The 18,396-nt window shown below is 43.9% G+C and overlaps 1 protein-coding gene across 6 annotated transcripts in view; it reads left to right on the forward strand.

The window, feature by feature from the left end:
• The first annotated feature begins 8,857 nt into the window (after positions 1 to 8,857).
• Fbxw7 (F-box and WD repeat domain containing 7) overlaps positions 8,858 to 18,396 on the forward strand; it is a 164,203-nt gene continuing 154,664 nt past the window's right edge. For all 6 annotated transcript variants that reach the window (XM_036189869.1, XM_036189868.1, XM_036189867.1 and 3 more), the window contains exon 1: positions 8,858 to 9,988. The gene's annotated coding sequence lies outside the window, so the exon portion shown is untranslated. The remainder of the gene's footprint in view (positions 9,989 to 18,396) is intronic.

Below are 18,396 nucleotides of genomic sequence, written 5' to 3' on the forward strand. Positions count from 1 at the left end.
TATGAGTGTGAGTGGTGTACATGGTTGCAGTAGCCTGAGGTTGACCTGAAACTTCTTTGTCACTCTTCACCTTCTTCTTGGAGGCCTGGTCTCTCCACAGAACCCAGCCAATATGACTAGTTGGGCTAGTTAGCTTGGTCCAGGAATCCATCTCCACCTTTTGAGCGTTAGAATTGCAGGTGGCCTACCATACCCACATGGCATTCTTACATAGGTTTTGGGAATGAAAACTCTGGCCCCCGAAGTTGCATAGCAAATGTTTCAGTCACTGAACCATCTATCTCCCAGACTCTGATGTGGATTTGGAAGATGTTTCCTATGTTCTAAGTAGGTTCCTCTACTAACTGCCATTCTTAACTCCAAACCTAATAGGCTGCTGGGTAGAACAGTCTTTGGTTATGAAGTGAAAGAAGAGCAGTGTCTGGCTCATGAGCCGGCGCTGGGACAGTTTAGGGGATGCCAGCTATGGTGCAGACAGCTGGCATCGAACTTCATGTGAATCTCCTCATATAAAATAGTAGGCCATGACTTTTATTTGGCTAGTAAGGGAGATGCTAGCCCTGGAGTGCCAAAGCTGTACATTTTTGAAATGGAAACCCGTTTGTTGAAAAACAAACCTTCAGCAAGTATCTACCTGAAAGAGAGCTGACCTAAGGTGGCACCTAGTTTATGGAAGAGCCAACATTTTTACAATTTTTAAAGGCAGGGTCTCACTATGTAACCCAGGCTGGCATCAAACTCCAGATTGTACAGCCTTGCCTCTTGGGTCTTCTCCACAAGTTCTTTTCCAGTTTAGATAAGAATTGCAAACTCATGGTTCTGGAAACCTAGCATCACAAAAGTGGGTAGCATTGTCATGGTGGGTCACAAGGCCGATGTGGCCACCTTACTAGGCTAGAGTACTCCCACACTTACTTTATGTCTTGTCAAAGTGCAAGCCTGCTACGAAACTTGTTCAGACCACTGTCTGAGCTCAAGGGTAGCACCCAAGCAAGCAATGGTAGAGTTTGGTTCCTGCCATCATGTGGTGCACTATCTGAACATCTTTTGCTTCTGCCATTATAGTCAGGAAGCTGTTAGTGATACGTATGACTTTTGTCCACATCTTATCTGCAAGGCTAACTGCACATGACCCAGTCTAACTGCAAAGGAGGCTGGGAAATGTAGGCTCTTCACCTACTTTGTGAGACTTGAAAATTGGGTAATACAGCGTTGATAAAAGCTATCTCCTTTTCTTTTCTATGGATCAGGTAACTACAGTAATTCAATGTGATGAAGCAACAGTGGCGAATGGTGGTGGTGGGCTGCAGTAGCAAGCTTCCTGCTGAAGGATAAAGGGACACAGCCAAAGGGTATCAGTTGTAGATTTTGCTCTGGTCACCCAAAAGGTGGATAGAGAATAAGAACTATGGAGTTAGGAGATACTCTTAAGAAGGTCCTAGGAAGGACAATTCAAGGACAGAGGAAGAAGTACTAAGGTGTGCCTGGAAGACCCATCTAGGTCTTCTAGGGAAAGCATGTTGGGAAAAGGTAGAAGGAGCAGTGCCCAAGAAATGTACAGATTGCCTTCAGAAAATAGGGGTGATCTGTAATTTAGTGGCTCCTCTCTACTGCTAAACATAAAGCTGCCTTAAACAATGTCAAAGGTAAGTACACATCTACTAAAGAAAACATAATTTTTCACTAAAAATTCAAAATGCTCAATGGATTTGAACAAGCTGTAAAAAGAGGGTAAGAGAGCAGAAGGCAGGTCTCTGTATTAGTGGAGAACAGTTTTAGTTTCTCCAAAGAGACACAATTGAAGAATGCTTTGTATGAAATTTGACTGGGCCCAAGATGGGTGGGATGCCATGGACTATAACGTTAGGACAGGAAAATTAAATATGAACTGAAGTTAGCCATAGATTTTTTTTTTTTTGTTACTTTTCTTGGGTGGGGGGATCAAAGATTATGGTAGGTACAGGTGTATCCTCTTCCTGAGCACTTCCTGCTGAAGTACTTCAAGACTTGAACTGTCAGAATGTCTGCAAACTCATTTCAAATTGTCCAGAAGCAGACACAGCAAAATGGTAATGACTGAACTAGGTGGACAGTGTATGAAGACATATTACCATGCTCTTTGTAGTTATAGACATTGACAGAAATTTCAAAAATATCTAACATTTCTACTACATCTTTGCTTATTAAGAGAACAAAAGCTGTAACTAATTTACCCAGAGAACACATCAGATAGTGTTAATTAACAAGGGTTTTTTGTTGTTGTTTTTTGAGACAGGGTTTCTCTGTGTAACAGCCCTGGCTGTCCTGGACCTCACTCTGTAGACCAGGCTGGCCTCAAACTCAGAGATGTGCCTGCCAGTGCTTCCCAGATGCTGAGATTAAAGGCGTGTGTCCCTGCCACCCAGCTTAATCAACAGTCTTAAAAGGTAGTAGCTAGGGCTAACAGCTATTCACCCTGCCGCATTCTAAGGATTAGGCTTCAAACTCCACAAATGGAGGAGTGAAGCCTTTTTTTTTTTTCAAATATTAGAATATTATTATTTTTTCTTTGTGTGTGCAGAAGTTAGGGAAGGACACTTGGGAATGTTCTCTCCTTCCACTGTGTGTGTCCCTGGGACTGAGGTCAGGCTGCCAGGGTTGACAGCAGGCATCTGTATGGAGACGCCATCTCCTTGGTACCATCTTTCTTTCCCTCTGCACAACCTCTCTCCTGCATTTAGCCAACTGCTAGGAAGTGGGAGAGAAGTGTGATTTTGTCAAATGAATGGTGATGGAAATGTGAATATTCTGTGTACCATACTCTCTTCTACTTCCTACATATCATATAACATTCTGGAAGTAAAGACAAGTGTACACTAGTAACATCTGCACAACAAACGCTCTTACAACTTCCTGTAAATTCAGTAATTTAAGTTCTGAGTCACAAACTGGACATTCTCAAGCTTTTGTGGCACAAAGTTAAGTAACATCCAGCCCTACTTAATATTTTTATACATTTTTACAGACAGTTTTACTCAGCATTTTAAAAGCAGTGGCTGTTGTATTTTAAAAAACAGCGGGAAGGCATCACACCATACAACAGGGCCCATGTAGGAGGTTTATTGAGGGGAGGGGAGAGAAGAGGCAGAGAAGGGGGCCGAGACTGATCACTGGGGATGATTGTGAAGGAAGAGAGAGAGGGGGGGGAAGGGAGGGGAGGGGAGGGGAGAGGAGGGGAGGGGAGGGAGAGAGAGAGAGAGAGAGAGAGAGAGAGAGAGAGAGATGGGAGGTTTACAAGGTCGGCCTTTTATAAGGAAACAGTGAATGTGCACAGGGGGTGACCTTAGTGTTGACAGCTGAGATATATCCTGTCCGGACCCTAAAGGTAGGCCAGTACAGATGCCTAAATGCTAACAGTGGCTGGGTTTTATTACATATTTCATGACCAGGGTAAAACCAAGTGGTTATATCCTGAAGGAGATGCCTCTGAGGCTTTAAGGCTAGATTATAAATGATTACAAATTCAGTTATTTTACTTTGTTTCAAAAATTGAAACCAGTGGTCACCTGTCACTTACTTTTCAGAATCAAGTCCTCTTACAAAACCAAATGAGAAAAGCAACCCAGACGAGTGCTATCAGTCTGCAAGTTCCCTGGGTTGATTTCAATCTCTTAAAATGTCATCGATTCTGCCATTCTTCAACACCTGCAGCAGCACTGTGAAATTATTAGGGACTTGCTCACTGAACCAGTGACCTTTCCTGCAACACCTGACACTGCCTACTGCTTTCTTTTTATCAATTTCTTTGCACACTTATCAGGGACTAGCGGATTAGTTCTAAGTTGAAGGGCAGAGGGAAGAAGATGTTTTATTTTTAAGGCAAGTTTCCTATTATTTAATCCATTTTACACATTAATCTTAAAATCGTCACTCCTGTAAACAGCAGTCTTCCACTATTTCATACATAATGCACTGATTCCATTCCCCTCCCATTAATGTCTCTTATTCTCTTCCTAGACAGTTCTCCTTTCCAGGGAGTCCTCAACAGGTCCTCAAATGCTTAGGCCAGAAGGAAACTTACTCAACTCAGAGCTTTGCTATGTGGGACTGAACAATATTCTACAGATCCCAGGAACCAGTCTGCTTTATTGCTCCAGAAGGCTGAGTCAGTGTGATAGAATGGTCTTTTTTTTTGAAAACCTGGGGTGGAGCTAACCTTCCTATTTACTTGCTTTCCTGACTCTGGGTAAATCACTTCATTTCTCAAGGCCTCTGCTTCCTCCAGTTTTAAAATATCACCAAGTTTTAACAAAGAGCTGAGATAAGAAACAGTAATAGTCAAATGTAGTATATTGGGTGGTATGTCACAGTATATGTGGAATTACTGACTAAAATTATAAAAATAATTCCATATATTCTAGTAGGGACTGTAGGAGAAAAGAATAAGCCATTGTGACTTTTATAAAATCAATGAACCAAGGAAATGAAAAATACAAAAGATCTTGTGGGAAAACAATTTCTTATAATTGTCAATGAGAAAAATACAAAGCATTAGGAGAGATTTTACTCACACAGCTTTGAGAGTAAACAAGGCCTGTATGAACTGAGGAAAACTACAATACAACTAAGATGTTACACTTTTAATAGTTTAAAAAAACATTGTTTTGAAAGGAATATATGTGTGTGTGTATCCCACTTTAAAGTTTACTATCAATCCATAAAGTAATTAGGTAAGCTAAATTCTTATTTTAGAAAGAATCTGTCCACTCCCCCACCCCCCACGAAAATCTGGGCCAGCCTGGTCTATAGAGTGAGTTCTAGAACAGCCAGGGAAAACCTGTCTGGGGGGGGCGGGGAAAAATCTGTCCCAAACATAACTCATTTGGTGGCATTTACTGTACCCCAATCTTGGTATTCAAATATGGACTACAAAAAGACACTGGAATTGTGGGCATTTCAGAGATTGCACATTAGAAAAATAAAGACTAATCCAATTGTTATCAATATACTCGTGATGGCTATTATTTGTTGTCAACTTGTTTAGATCTGGGATTAACTAAAACCCAAGCAGCTGGGTACACCTGTAAAGGTTTTTTTTTTTTTTTCCCCTTAATTAAATCATTTGAAGTGAAGACCCACTTTTAATCCAGATCTTCTGAAAAGCCACCTTTAATTGGGCTACAGCTTCTGCTGGCAGCCTATGTGAAGGACATGGAAGAAGGAAGCTTGCCCTCTTTGCTTGCTTGCTTACCACCTCACTGACAAGTCTGTTCCTTCACTGGCATTAGAATCCACTTCTTTGGCATTCCTGTGCATATTGAAAACTAGCTGAGGCATCCAACCTCACAGACTGAACATCTGGATTCTTGGCCCTTTCTTTGGTAGATAGCCATTGTTGGGACTAGCTGGACCATAGCCTGTAAGCCATTCTAACAAATCCCCTCTATACACATTCTGTTCCTAGAGAGAACCCTGACTAATACAATAGTGGATATATGAAAGGTCCTCAACAAAGTCAGAAATTGGGGAAATGTAAGTTAAAACTGAAATGAGATACTCTCCCCACTGACCAGGATGAGAAAACTGAGTTCTTGCCAAGAGTTGTGAGGTGTGGAGCAATGGCACTCATCTGTAGCTAATGTGACTGAATCATGTTAAAAGAGCGTGTGACATTATTTATTCATGTTTATGATATACACTCTCATACAGATTACACAGGAACTGATGTAGATGAGATGAACACAAATTTAAGGAACTCTTTGTAACAGCATTTATAGCAGCCTCAAACTGAGCCCAGACTTCCATCAACAACAAAATAGCTAAACAAACTGTTACATATTGTTACAATGAAACACTGCATATGCAGCAATTAAAGGGAACGAATTATAGCTATATGAACAACCTGAGCAACATATGGATTACAGCATAGTTGAGCAAATATGGTAAGCATAACAGATTACATATTATCTCATTTATGTACCATTCACAAGAAAGGGAAAAACTAAACAATGTAATGCTTAGGGATGAACACCTGTGATAAAACAATAAAGAAAAGCAAGGAAACAATTACCACAAAGGTCAGAATAATAGTAACTTCCAGGAGGGAGAGTTGTGTTTAGGAAGGTCATTAGAGGGCTTTTGGAAGGTTAGCAAAACTCCACTGACTGGCCTGGTTGACTACTTACAGGGTAGTTTCTTTGATAATTAATTACTCACAGTACATAATTGCCTTCTATGTTTAAAGTCTATTTCATGAAAAAGCTTAACTGATAGAACAGTAGAAACCAGCCAGGCGTGGGTGGTGCATGCCTTTAATCCCACCACTCTGGAGGTGGGGGCAGACCGATCTCTCTGAGTTCGAGGCCAGGCTGGTCTACAGAGTGAGATCCAGGACAGGCACCAAAACTGCGCAGAGAAACCCTTTCTTAAAAAAGTAAACAACAACAACAACAACAAAAACCCAGTAGAAACCACTGGTGTGGGATAATAAAACATTAATTGGTTTCTCATACAAGCTCATTCAAGGGAAAAGTTATGAAACCTCTATGGATATCCCTTTGTCACACTTTAACACAGTATGCAGATCTTTATGATAAAGCCATGAGCCAGGAAAAGAACCCTGTTACCTGAAATAACTTTTTGATCCTGATTTACACTTTTGGAAATCCGATTTAACTGATGTATTTCTCTTCTTGATTAATAGGCAATCTATAGAACTGGAAGGCTATAGAATGAGTTGGACACGTACGAATTCCTCCTCTCCAGCAGCCAGGCATGTAACAGCTGTTTTCTCCTGTTACCAGGCTGGGAGGGACGTGAATGGATCTTATTCAGTAAGCTTAGTGGAGCTACTCTTCCGAAGTAGGGGGCTCAGGGCTCGTTTGAGTGCCATTCTGTCCCTCGGTGATGAGGTTCTAAAGTGGAACCGCTGCCAACGAAACAGATCAGGCCTCTGGACACTGCATGGTACACACTCTTCTGGAAGCATTCTCAGTGGCACTGCTCTGATGTCTGCACCCTCTCCATTCCACACAAACTCTGCGGTGCTCAGCGGCACAAAACTCCCCTAAACCTATATTGCATTTCTGTAATTTCTGCTATTAGGAAGAGAGCTCAACAAAAAGGATTATGTTGCAGCCATATCTGGCTATTGATTCTCTGTGAGTCTTCATTGGACACGGCAGGTGAATGGATCATGCTTGTGGACAGTCAAACCCAGCGCGATGAGGGTGAGATATCTGACTCCCGGGATTTCAGATGGAGTAGTACATCAGGGTTGAGTCTGTCTTTACTTCTGTGGCATCCTCCTCCCCCCATTCATTCATTCATTCATTTATGTAGCCTTTGAACAAAAAATGAACCCTTGTTTTATCAAAGTAGATATTTCCTTGATCTACTGTTTGCATGTGGTGGCTGCAGCAGAGCAAAGCCCTGTGCTTCCCAAACATGTGGATAGTGTATTTAGTCCAATCTTCCCAAGCAAGGTTGAAAGACCTAAGATACCCATCAGTGCTGCTTCCAGAGTTGTGGGGTGCTGGGGTCCAGCCACCTAACTGTGGGATTTGTTTCTCTTCACCTTCGCTGCTGCTTTAATCTCATTCTCACACCACTAAGAAGGGCAGCAGGTTCAAGACAGATTTCTTGAGGACTGTGGTCCTTTTATCTTGAAAAATTCTTTTACTAGAGAACCACAGCTTAAATTTCACTAGATTTTCCTAAAACCTATTTCCTAGAACAGAATCTGTAGGACAAGCAGCCCAATGTATTTATTAATAACAGGGAGGAGGGGGAGAGGGGGAGGGGAGGGGAGGGAGGAACGCGCGCTCGCGGTTTTTGAGTAAGTCCGGAGACGCGCGGGCCAAAATTTTTTGAAGATAGTAAGCGGCATTGTGATGAACAAGATCAGCTTTCCCAAAGACCCAAGAGACTAGCAAGAATGACTCTTAAAAGGGAGGCTCGACTACCTCCGCCCCTTGAAAACGTAGAAATCCCCTCTATAGTAGCCCAGAGTTGGTTCGCTTTCAGCCCTCTGCTCCCCAACCCCGGCAATTCTCCCCTTTTCCCACAAAATCCTGAAGTTGCAACTCCCAATGTCAAGTCGCATCCCTTTCCTTTCACGGCTAGAGGGTGGGGGTGGGGTGCATTACAACTCTCAGGTTTCTAAGCTGCAATTTACAAAAACACTTGCACTTCCACCATCACGGCCGAGTTCCGGGATTGCTAAGCGAGAGGCATTCATTCATTCATTCATGAAAACCTTCGTACCGCACCGCCACACATAATGCGGCTCAAGGTTTCACCCCACTCCACGGGAAGGGTGGGGCATGCTCCCGGGAGCAGGTGCAGCCACTGGGCTGTAGGTCAACTTTTCCACCCGTCTCGCTGATCGCGAGTCTGCTCTGGGCCAAATGCCTCACCTTCGGGTGGTGCGCGCCCTAGCCCGGCCCTGGGGCCTGGGCCTCCTCCTTGTTCCCAGAGGAGCAGTCCGCACCTGCCCCGGAGGGAACGGCTACGGAGCTCGCTCTCCGCGCCGCCCTCGGGTCAGGGGTAAGATCAGGCGGTAGCTTAGGCTCGCCTGGGCTCCTCCCCTTCCTCTCTTCAGTTCTGACGCGGCCGTAGAGGCGGTGGCGGCGGCGGCGGCGGCGGCGGCGGCGGCGGCAGCAGCAGCAGCAGTCCCGCGGCCCGAGGCGCACCCACCCGCTCACAGAGCTCGACTTCCTCTTCCCTTGGTGCGTCATCAGAGCGCGCCGCAGTCTCCCAGGGCGGGGTGGCTGGAGATGGGGAGAAAAGGCCCGCAAAGGAAGGCGCAGAGAGGAAAGAGAAGGGAGGGGGAGGAGAGCGGTTGCTAGGCGACTTGCGTCATCGCCGGGCGCCGCTCTCCTCCCGCCCCTCTCTGGAGTGAGGCGAGAGCCCCGCACAGAGCGAGGGAGACAGCGAGCTGAGCTCCGGGCGCTGCCGCCGCCGCCGGTGAGAGCGTGAGAGCGAGAGAGTGAGCGAGCATCCGAGAGACCGGGCGCCCGTGCACTGGCCGCCGCCGAGACCTTCGCTTCAGCCCGGGCCAGCGGGAGCCGCGGCCGCCGTCTGCTCCCCCCCTTACCTTCCCGGCCGGCAGCGACTGCCGCCGGAGCCGGAGCCCCAGTCGGAGCCGGAGCCCGCGGCCGGGGGGCAGGGAGGCGGCTGCTGCGGGTCGGGACTGATAGCTGCTCAGCCGGGAGAGGACGCCCGCGAGGGGCTGGGCTTTCTGCCTCGCCCCGGAGAGTGGGGCGAAGGACCCCCCGAGGTGTAGGGAGGGGGTCCCGGCCGCCGCGACACATGCGGGAGCCGGGAGCGGGGGCGGCGCCGATCCGAGCCCGCCGGGTCCCCAGCCTAGCCACCGTCCGGCCCGGCCGCCCGGGGCCGTCGCATCCCTTCGTGGAGTGAATGAGCCGGGGCCCCCAGCCCAGGAGCCACCACCGGGCCGGGGGGGCGGGGACCCCGATGTGAAGCGGCCGCGGCGGCGTGGTGAGCGGCCCGGGCGCCGCCGTCCTCTCCTTCCCCTCCCCTCCCCTCCCCTTCACCCCCTCTGGGGGGGGCTTCTCTTTGGGCCCGCCGCCGCCCCCTCGGCTCCTCGGCGGGACTCCGGGAGTTCTCGGCGCCCCCTCCCCGCCCCAGCCCCCCCCAGGGCAGCGGGGCCGGGGGGGACCCGGGGGGCCGGCCGCAGCCTCCACCCAGAGGAAACTTTACCCAAACAAAATCATCGAGCTTTCCGATCGTGACTGTCCCGGGACAAGTGGCCCAGGACGGGCAGAAGCCACAGCCTGCAGAGACCCAGGAAGAGGAAAAACGGTGAGCGGGGCCGCCGCCTCTGCCCCGGCAGCGCGGAAGAGACCCGGGTGGTTGCCTGGTGGAGCGACGCTGCTAGCACCGCTTCTTCCTCAGTTCGGCGCCGAGCCTTTCGCAGCTGCCGCCTCAGCCCGAAGGAGGAAGGGAGCCAGCCCACATTGTCAGCGCCACCGCTCGTCCCTGAAGCGTGAGTGGACTGGGGGGGGGGGGGGGGGGGAATTCTAGGGTAGCAAGTGGGAGCGGATGGGTGCTAACAGTGTGGAGTGGAGTTTGGCTGTTTCTTGGGAGGGTTGGCAGTAGAGACCTGCAGAGAGGAGAAGGCATCACTTTGCAGGAGTAATGCAAGTACAGGGGGTTTTACTTAGAGGAGGAGCTATGTCTCCCGAGTGGACGTTTGCACCTTTCTGCACACTAATTGGCAAAGGGAAATGGAGAAAGCCCATGGACAGGTCTGTCCTGTACATTTTCCTGGCCACCGATTATGATCCGGCACAGTGGTTTTTGTTTCAGGGAAACTCCCATGGAGTCCCACGTGGGAATCACTTGAATCAACTCCTTAAAACTCTTAACGATTGTTTTTGAAGTTGTCCTTGAGAGGAAGATCACTTTTCGTTTTAGTACATTCGGGAGTTTGGTACCCCCGAGGCCGTCTTTGCCAAGTCCAGAGATTCCAGTGTGTCAGGGACGCTAGCATGGTTCAATAGCCTAGGAGAGGCCGAGTTCCTAGGATGCACACAACTCATTGAGACTGAATTTGGGGAGAGCACTTAATGCGATGCCATTTCATACAAGTTGCAACACTTTCTTCTTCCCTAATGCTCTTTTCTTTTTTGGGGGGAAGAGCAATGTATTTTATGTGGTAGCACATTTTCACTAGAGATTGAAAGGGCATGCCTGCGGCTTCTCTTACTTGGCTTCACTTGTCAACTTAGGAGAAACTTATTACTCTTTCAAGAAAGTATTTTAGGTATCTTAAGAGTGCTTAAATTAGAGGTACAGAAAAGTCATGTTTCACATATGTAAGGTTAAGCTAAGCACCTTGAGGGTTAAACAGACTGTGGGATTTTATTTAACAAGGAACATAGTGTAAGACAGAATTCTGGTCCATTCAGACAACCGAATGTGGGCAGAATAGAGAGAAGCTTTGTAGAAATGGACACCTGGGCTTGCCCATGCACCTTAATTTCTCCATTTAGGATCATGATTAAATTTGTTTGAAAGTTTCTCATATTTCACAATATTTGGGTCCTATTCTCTCTTTTTAAAGTGACTACTCTGAAAGTTGATTAGTTTCTGCATTGTGTATCAACTCACCTATCTTCAGACTTCCAAGGTATAGTTTGAGGAATGCTAAAACACCCATCTGTTTATCTTTTCCAGACTTTGGTTATTCTCTTCTGTCATCTGTCCCAACTTCTGACTCTTAAAGTACTTGTAGTTTTTTTTTTCTTTCCCATTTCTTTAATCACTTTGTCCTCCTTTGGATCTTCTTGCCCTTTTCCTTTGATGCTTTGTTTTTCATATGTTTTCATAAGACACTGTAAACTCTACTTAGTGTAAATGGAAATTCACATGAAAATATTGGATGGTGAATGTAACTTTAGGCTTAGAATAAAACATGTTTTTGGATCTGTTAACATTACTTTGTGACCCTGAAAAAGTCGTGTATTCCATTTTTCGAAAAAGATGATTGAGAAACCTAGTCTTGCGTAGTTTGCTTTTTGGGAAGATGGGGGATGTAAATCAAGAAATTCTACTTGGAGTGTGTATCGCATCTGGTCAAAGTTGCGTACTAACTTTAGGATTTGATTGGTTTTAAATTGTGGAAGTACTTTATTGAATGTAGAAATAACAAAACATTTGATACTTTAAGTCTTTGGGGTATCTTTTCCTTACCAATGACAAATGCAATTTGCATTGTAATCAAATACAAATTTCATAAAACTGTTGGAGATGGCCCAGTGGGTAAAGCTGCTCTCTGCATAAGTCTGAGGACTGGAGTCTAATTCAGAGAACCAAAGTTGGAAGGAGGAAACTGACTCCAGAGTTGTCCTCTGACCTGAATCGTGTGCACACACGTGGTCGTGGTGGTGGTAGTAATAGTACTACTACTACTAGTAATTGTAACAGGAATAATAAGTAGATTTTTTTAAAAATGTAGGAAAGGGGGAAATGTATTACCATTATTACTCCAAGATCACTATATGCCAGGGACTGTCATTGTACATTTCATTATGGAAATGTTGATTTTTGGACTACCCAGGAATAATGGGAGTCTCTGAGCCAAACTTGGAAGAGCTCCTTCAGGAAGAAAAGAACATATACAAACAAAATATTGAAGATTTAGAGTCAGAACACTAAAAGTTGAGATCTAATTAGGAAGTTGCTTGGTGGGAATATGTACCTACTGCTGGAGGTTCTCCACTAGGGTTAAGGTCAGTTTGCGCTGTAGAGATGCATGGTTATAGTTCACAAAAGAATTTGAAAACTGCTCCAGAGAGGCCAGTTTCAAGTGATGGGAGAAATTACACTTAGGACAAAGACATTATGCTGGCTTTAGGATTTTGTTTCTCTAGGAAACCAACATTTTTACACTATGGGGGCTGCACAGAAGGAGGCGTGAAAAAGGAAATGCTTTGAATGTTTTTTAGCATGATGCTAGTAGTTTCTCAGGAGCAGGAGTTCAGAAACGGGGTAGCAAGACTTTGCTTTGGATGTTGAATTTTGGATTAAGAGTTGGATAGCCATATAGTTCATGTGTTGGCTCATTCTGTTTTTCTTTCCCTCCCTCTCTTAACTTTCTCACTCTTTCTCTGTTTTTCGTTTTGTTTTTGTGTTTGTTTTTGTTTTTTTTTTGACTCTGTCTTTTGTCCCAGGATGCCCTTGAACTTGCTATGTAGCTGAGGATGACCTTTAATTTCTAATCTTGATCCTGCCTTGACTTCCTGAATGCTAAACTTACTGGTGTGTGCCACTGTTTATGTAGTTGCTGGGGTTTGAACCTAGAGCTCTGTGCATTATCTAGCAGGTACTTTGCCAACTGAGCTATATCCACAGAGCCATGCTTCATGTAGCTTTCAAGACTGCAAAGTAGTTTGGGTAATATGCCAACAGTGTGGGTAGAGATGGGAGTCATTCTTAAAGCCTTTAGGTTTCTGAGATTACTAATACCTAGTAAAGAGCTGAAAAACGAGTTTTAAACTTTGGGGATGGAGCATATTTGTGTTAGTTTATGCACAGGCATAATAAGAGGAGAGACATTCCCCAAAAGACATGCTTCATAAGTGAGTAAAAATGGCAGTTAGAAAGAAGAGCAGTCTTTAAACATAGCTGCCAACTCAATCCCAGGGCATCTAATTCTGTCTTAAAAACAGTTACAGGTTTTCAATAGAGTATTTAGATCCTGAGTTATATTTTCAGAAAACTTAGGATTTTGACAGGGAACTAAAAAATAAAATGGAAGATTAGTTTCTCCAAATTCAGTTTTTTTTTATTAAATATGTTTATTTATTAAATATTTTTTCCAATTTACATACCAACCCCAGTTCCCCCTCCCTCCCTTTCTCCCACCTCCTCACCTCCCTCCCAATCTGCCCCCATCCACTCCTCAGAGTGGGTAAGGCCTCTCATGGTAGTCAACAAAGTCTGACATACCAACAAACTCAGGTTTTTTATATTTTCTTGTATTATAATCTTGGTCATCCCCCATGGAGATTTCTCTATGTATCCCTGATTGTCCTGAAATTTGCTCTGTAGACCATGATGACCTTGAATTCAGAGATCCAGTGCCTCTGCCTCCCTAGGTGATCAGTGCCTCCCTAGGGATTATAGAGGTGTATACCACCACAGGCCAGCTAAGCTTGGTTTTAATACTAATGAAGTGGGGCTAACACTTCCTGAAAGGGAAGGTTCTCTCCCTGTCTTTAACTTTCACGGATGTGAGTCTTTGTGTCCTGTACAGTGCAGGGGATATTCCTGTGTTGGCACTGAAGTGTTAGGGATACTTTCTTTTGTGTGAACTTAAAATTAAAAGCAATTTAGTTCTTAAGAATATTCAGGCATCTTTATGGTTAACATTTGGTGTTGCCTCTGACAAGAATAAAGGATTGTGAGTAGAAATACATGATCATTATCTTTATATTCCTTAGTTTGAATTCAGTGCCTTCCAAAGCTTCTTTGGCTTCTTAAGAGAATATCTGGTTGTCAGAAATCCAGGAATAGATATTTTTAAACAAGGAGCCTACAATGATTTTACATAGGTCTACAGTAATTTTAGGGTGAGAAGATAGTGATTGGAATATCTGCTATATAGGTTTTTTTTTTTTTTTTTTTTTTTTTTTTTTCCTGCTTTCCCCATTTCTTACATGGACACAGACATGCTTAAGTGTTTTTAAAAGGCAACCTTTTAGCATTAACATGATTTACTAATATGGTGGGACTCCATGATGGGGAATGGTAACATCTACGTTCTTTGACATGGCTGTTTTGCTCCTAATACAAGAGACTTGAGGGTTCCTATGTGTGTGTCTTAGCACCAGAGGGCTCCAGAGTGTGTGTGGCTTAGCAGCAGCTTATTTAAATATACTTTGAAGATGATTCTTGGAGAAGTCTTGTGGGACGTAGAGGAAGGGTTGGCAACCTTTCTGTGTGGGTCAACATACTCTCATAACTTGCAGCTCCATTTCTGCCATGTGAAAGCAGCCTTAGATGATTATGGACTCGAGCTATGACTGCTCCAATGAGAGCTCATGCATAAAAACAAGAAGTAGACGGGGTTTGGCCTGTAGGCTGAAGTCTGTAACTCCCTGCCAGAGGACACTTAAATCTACCAATATATAAAGTGAGTTACATTACACTACAGAGCCAGATTGGCCATTTTAGGTGGATTCCGTTTTCCAGATGATGTGCTCCTCTGGGCTGCTTGTAATGATGAGAAGTATGGACTAAGAAGCAGACATGATACTCTGTAAAAGGATCTAAAAAGAAGAGAACCCCATTTTATCAAAAGGTGCCATAATTGATATCTCAGTTACTTACTTATTTCTATGACAAAGCATCATGACCCAGGCAACACACACACACACACACACACACACACACACACACACACACACACACTTAATTTGCTTACAGTTTCAGAGGATCAGTCTGTGATCATCATGGTGGGTGAGCATGGCAGCAGGCAGGTAGGCATGGCGTTGGAGAAGTAGCTGAGAGCTCACATCTCCACAAACTCAAAGCCCACCCCCAGTGGTACACCTCCTTCAGTAAGGCCACACCTCCCAGTCTTTAACAACTGGAGACCAGGCACTCAAATATGTGAGCCTGTGGGTCATTCTCATTCACACCACCACAGTTGATATGGAGGGATACTTATTTTATTTATTTATTTATTTACTTGAGCTGAGGACCGAACCCAGGGCCTTGTGCTTGCTAGGCAAGCGCTCTACCACTGAGCTAAATCCCCAACCCGGGATATACTTATTTTGTATTATGGCTAAAAGACTCTGTGAAGGAAGAAGCCACCCTCTCCCCCAACTGGTGATTGGAAACCAGAAGCACTATCACTGAGCTACATCCCCCAGTGGTAGAAGCTTACTTTTGAAAGGTTCTGAAAATAAATTGTAAAACATTTAATTTCACATTAAAAGCATTTAAGTTGTTTTAAATCAGACAAAGATGTTAAGTCAGATTCTAGGAATGTTAAATTTTAATGCATCCATCTCTTTAAAGTCATTTTAGTAATGATCTCATTACTAACTCAGTGTAAAAAATTTAGTCCAGCCAGGCCATGGTGGCGCATGCCTTTAATCCCAGCACTCTGGAGGCAGAGGCAGGGGGATCTCTGAGTTTGAGGCTAGCCTTGTCTACAGAGTGAGTTCCAGGACAGCCAAGGCTAGATAGAGAAACCCTGTCTTGAAGATCCAAAAAGGAAAAAAAAAAAGAATTTAGTTCAAAATTATTTTCATTTTTTTAAATGTTGCTATATTTTAAATCACTTTTACAATTTGAATGTATATTTTAAACAACATTGCTATCTTTAAGGGTAAATATATTGCAAATGTATTGCCTAGAAAGGACTAGCTATTCACTTAGTGCAAGTTTTAATGGTACAGATAATGTTGGTTTTTTTGTTTTTTTTTGTTTTGTATTTTTTCCCAGACAGGCTCTTGCTATGTAGTCCTGGAACTCACTCTGTAGACCTGGGCTGGCCTGGAACTCTCAGAGATCCGCTTGCCTCTACCTTTGGAGTGCTGGGATTAAAGGTGTGCACCACAGTGTCTGGCTACAAGTAATGTTAAAACATTGTTTCATATGACAACAAATACTAATACCTGTGTTAAATGATAGTATATTTACCTTGGTTTTACAAATTTTGTTTCTAGATGCTCTTTTTTGTACATTACAGTACACTTGTGATTCCTTTTCAGTTAGTTTCAAAGCTGTGTTTACTATAGTGATCCCTCTGTATTATAAGGCCCCTGCAGATACCAGAATCTGAGCATGTTTAAAGTCTCTTAAAGGGGCCAGTGAGGTGGCTTGCTACCATGCCTGAGGACCTGAGTTTCATCCCTAAAACCAACATGATGGAAGGAGATAACTGACTCTTGAAATTTGTCCTCTGACCTCCATATGTGCAGTGTTGTGTGTGCCCCCCACAAATGATGTAATAAAAAAGTATTTACATATAACACATATATACCTATGAATATATATATCTTCCTGTATACTTGAAAATTTGCCTCTAGATTAGTTATAATACATAATACAATATAAACAGTTAACAGTTGTTATACTATATCATGCAGGGGATGACAACAAAAAAGTCTACAAATGTACAATACTCATCTTCTTTTCTGGATATTTTTGATTTGTGGTTGGTTTACTCTTCAGGTAATAGAGTGAACTATCCTTTCTGTATGTATAATTGATACTTTGGCTCTCTTACCCTGTTTGAATGATAGAGCATATGGATTGGTAATTTTAGTGTCTTTGAGAGGGTCACTATAAAGTACATTTAGGATTGTATGTGTGTGTGTGTGTGTGTACGTGTGTGTGTGTGTGTGTGTGTGTACGTGTGTGTGTGTGTGTACGTGTGTGTACGTGTGTGCGCGCGCGCGTGCACGCGCGCTATTACATCTTTCTGTTCTGAGGCTTTTCCCATCTAGTAGAAAACCATTCTGGGATAGGCCTGAAAATATATAGATTTTTGCTGTTTTCCAATGCTACCTCACTTAGAGTTTCTTATAACACCTTTTATATCATATGTAAATGGAGTATATTTCCTAAATGAATATGATGTTTATACATATTCTAGTAATTACATGTTTGTATATAAATATACTTAAAATTATTCCTAAGACACTTTGAGATTGTGGAATCTTTGAGAAACTATTGCAGTTCTCTCCGAGTTCTGGGACAGTAGAAAGATTAATTTAAAAGAAAAATGTTCCTTTAAATTTTCTAAGTACTGCAGTTCTCTAATAGAATAAGCTCAACCAGGAAACACGAGAACCAGCATTCAGTTGTGTTATTTCCCCTGCGTGTAGATGGAAAAGCACACGAGATCTTACTGCTCGGCTGTCATTTGCTTTATCCCCATCAGACCTAAAGCACAGCTACACATCAGTCAGGTCCTGTGTGGTTTGTCACCTCTGCCCCTTCCAGGTGAAGAATAGCTACTGGAAATCTGGGTGGCTTTTGGAAGGAGGTAGTTCTTTTTTCCCTTCTCTGTGTATTTGTGTACCCGGTATATTGTGATTGATGCCTTTGTCCTATGCTACATGGCTGCTCTAATTGTAAATCTTAAAATCTAGTGCAAAATAAGGTTAACACCACTTCAACTTAGCCTTACCTCTGAGAGGTCACCATTGAGCATACTATGTTTGCCTTGGGCTTTCACATCCACACTGCTTTTGTTTTTTGACTTCTCTTTATTCAGCCTAGGCTAGTGCAGAACTAACAACGTCACTACATAGGCCTCAAACTTGAGAGCCCTTTCTTTGTGCCAGCTTCCCCAAGGCTGTTAGTGCTGGAGTAGTATAGATAGGCCTGTGCCACCACACTCCACTTTTCAATACCAACAACTCCATTGGTGAAATTGCAAGGCGGCAAGGTGTTTGTCTGTCGGAAGAGTGTGTACCATTAGCTGATGTTTTAGGATGTCTGATTTTTAAGAGAGTCAAAGGAGTGATAGAACTTGGCATGGTGTTCTGGGTCTGAGAATTTGTGTCACCAAAAGTATTGAGGTAATTTATAACTAACTACAACCAGAGGTTGAAAACATTCCTGGAAATAGCAGCACATTGCTAGCTCCCGTCTCATTTACATGGGAATATATACATCCACAGTTCTGGGGCTGATACGCAGTTAAATGGGGAGTACGTTTCCTAACTTGGTGGCCTGGGACACAATGGCTACTTGAGCACCCATTTACTGGGGGAAGCATGCTCTTCACAAGATTTGCTGTCGTTGAAAGAATTGAAAACTGTGAATCTCATATATATGATTCACTGATGTGAATTGACTAAGTTCCCCGTCTTTTAATATGTGATGTGGAGAAGGTCAGAGTCAGGCATTATTTTGCTCAACATT

Source organism: Onychomys torridus, chromosome 6 (genome assembly GCF_903995425.1).
Source record: "Onychomys torridus chromosome 6, mOncTor1.1, whole genome shotgun sequence".
Classification (NCBI taxonomy): domain Eukaryota; kingdom Metazoa; phylum Chordata; class Mammalia; order Rodentia; family Cricetidae; genus Onychomys; species Onychomys torridus.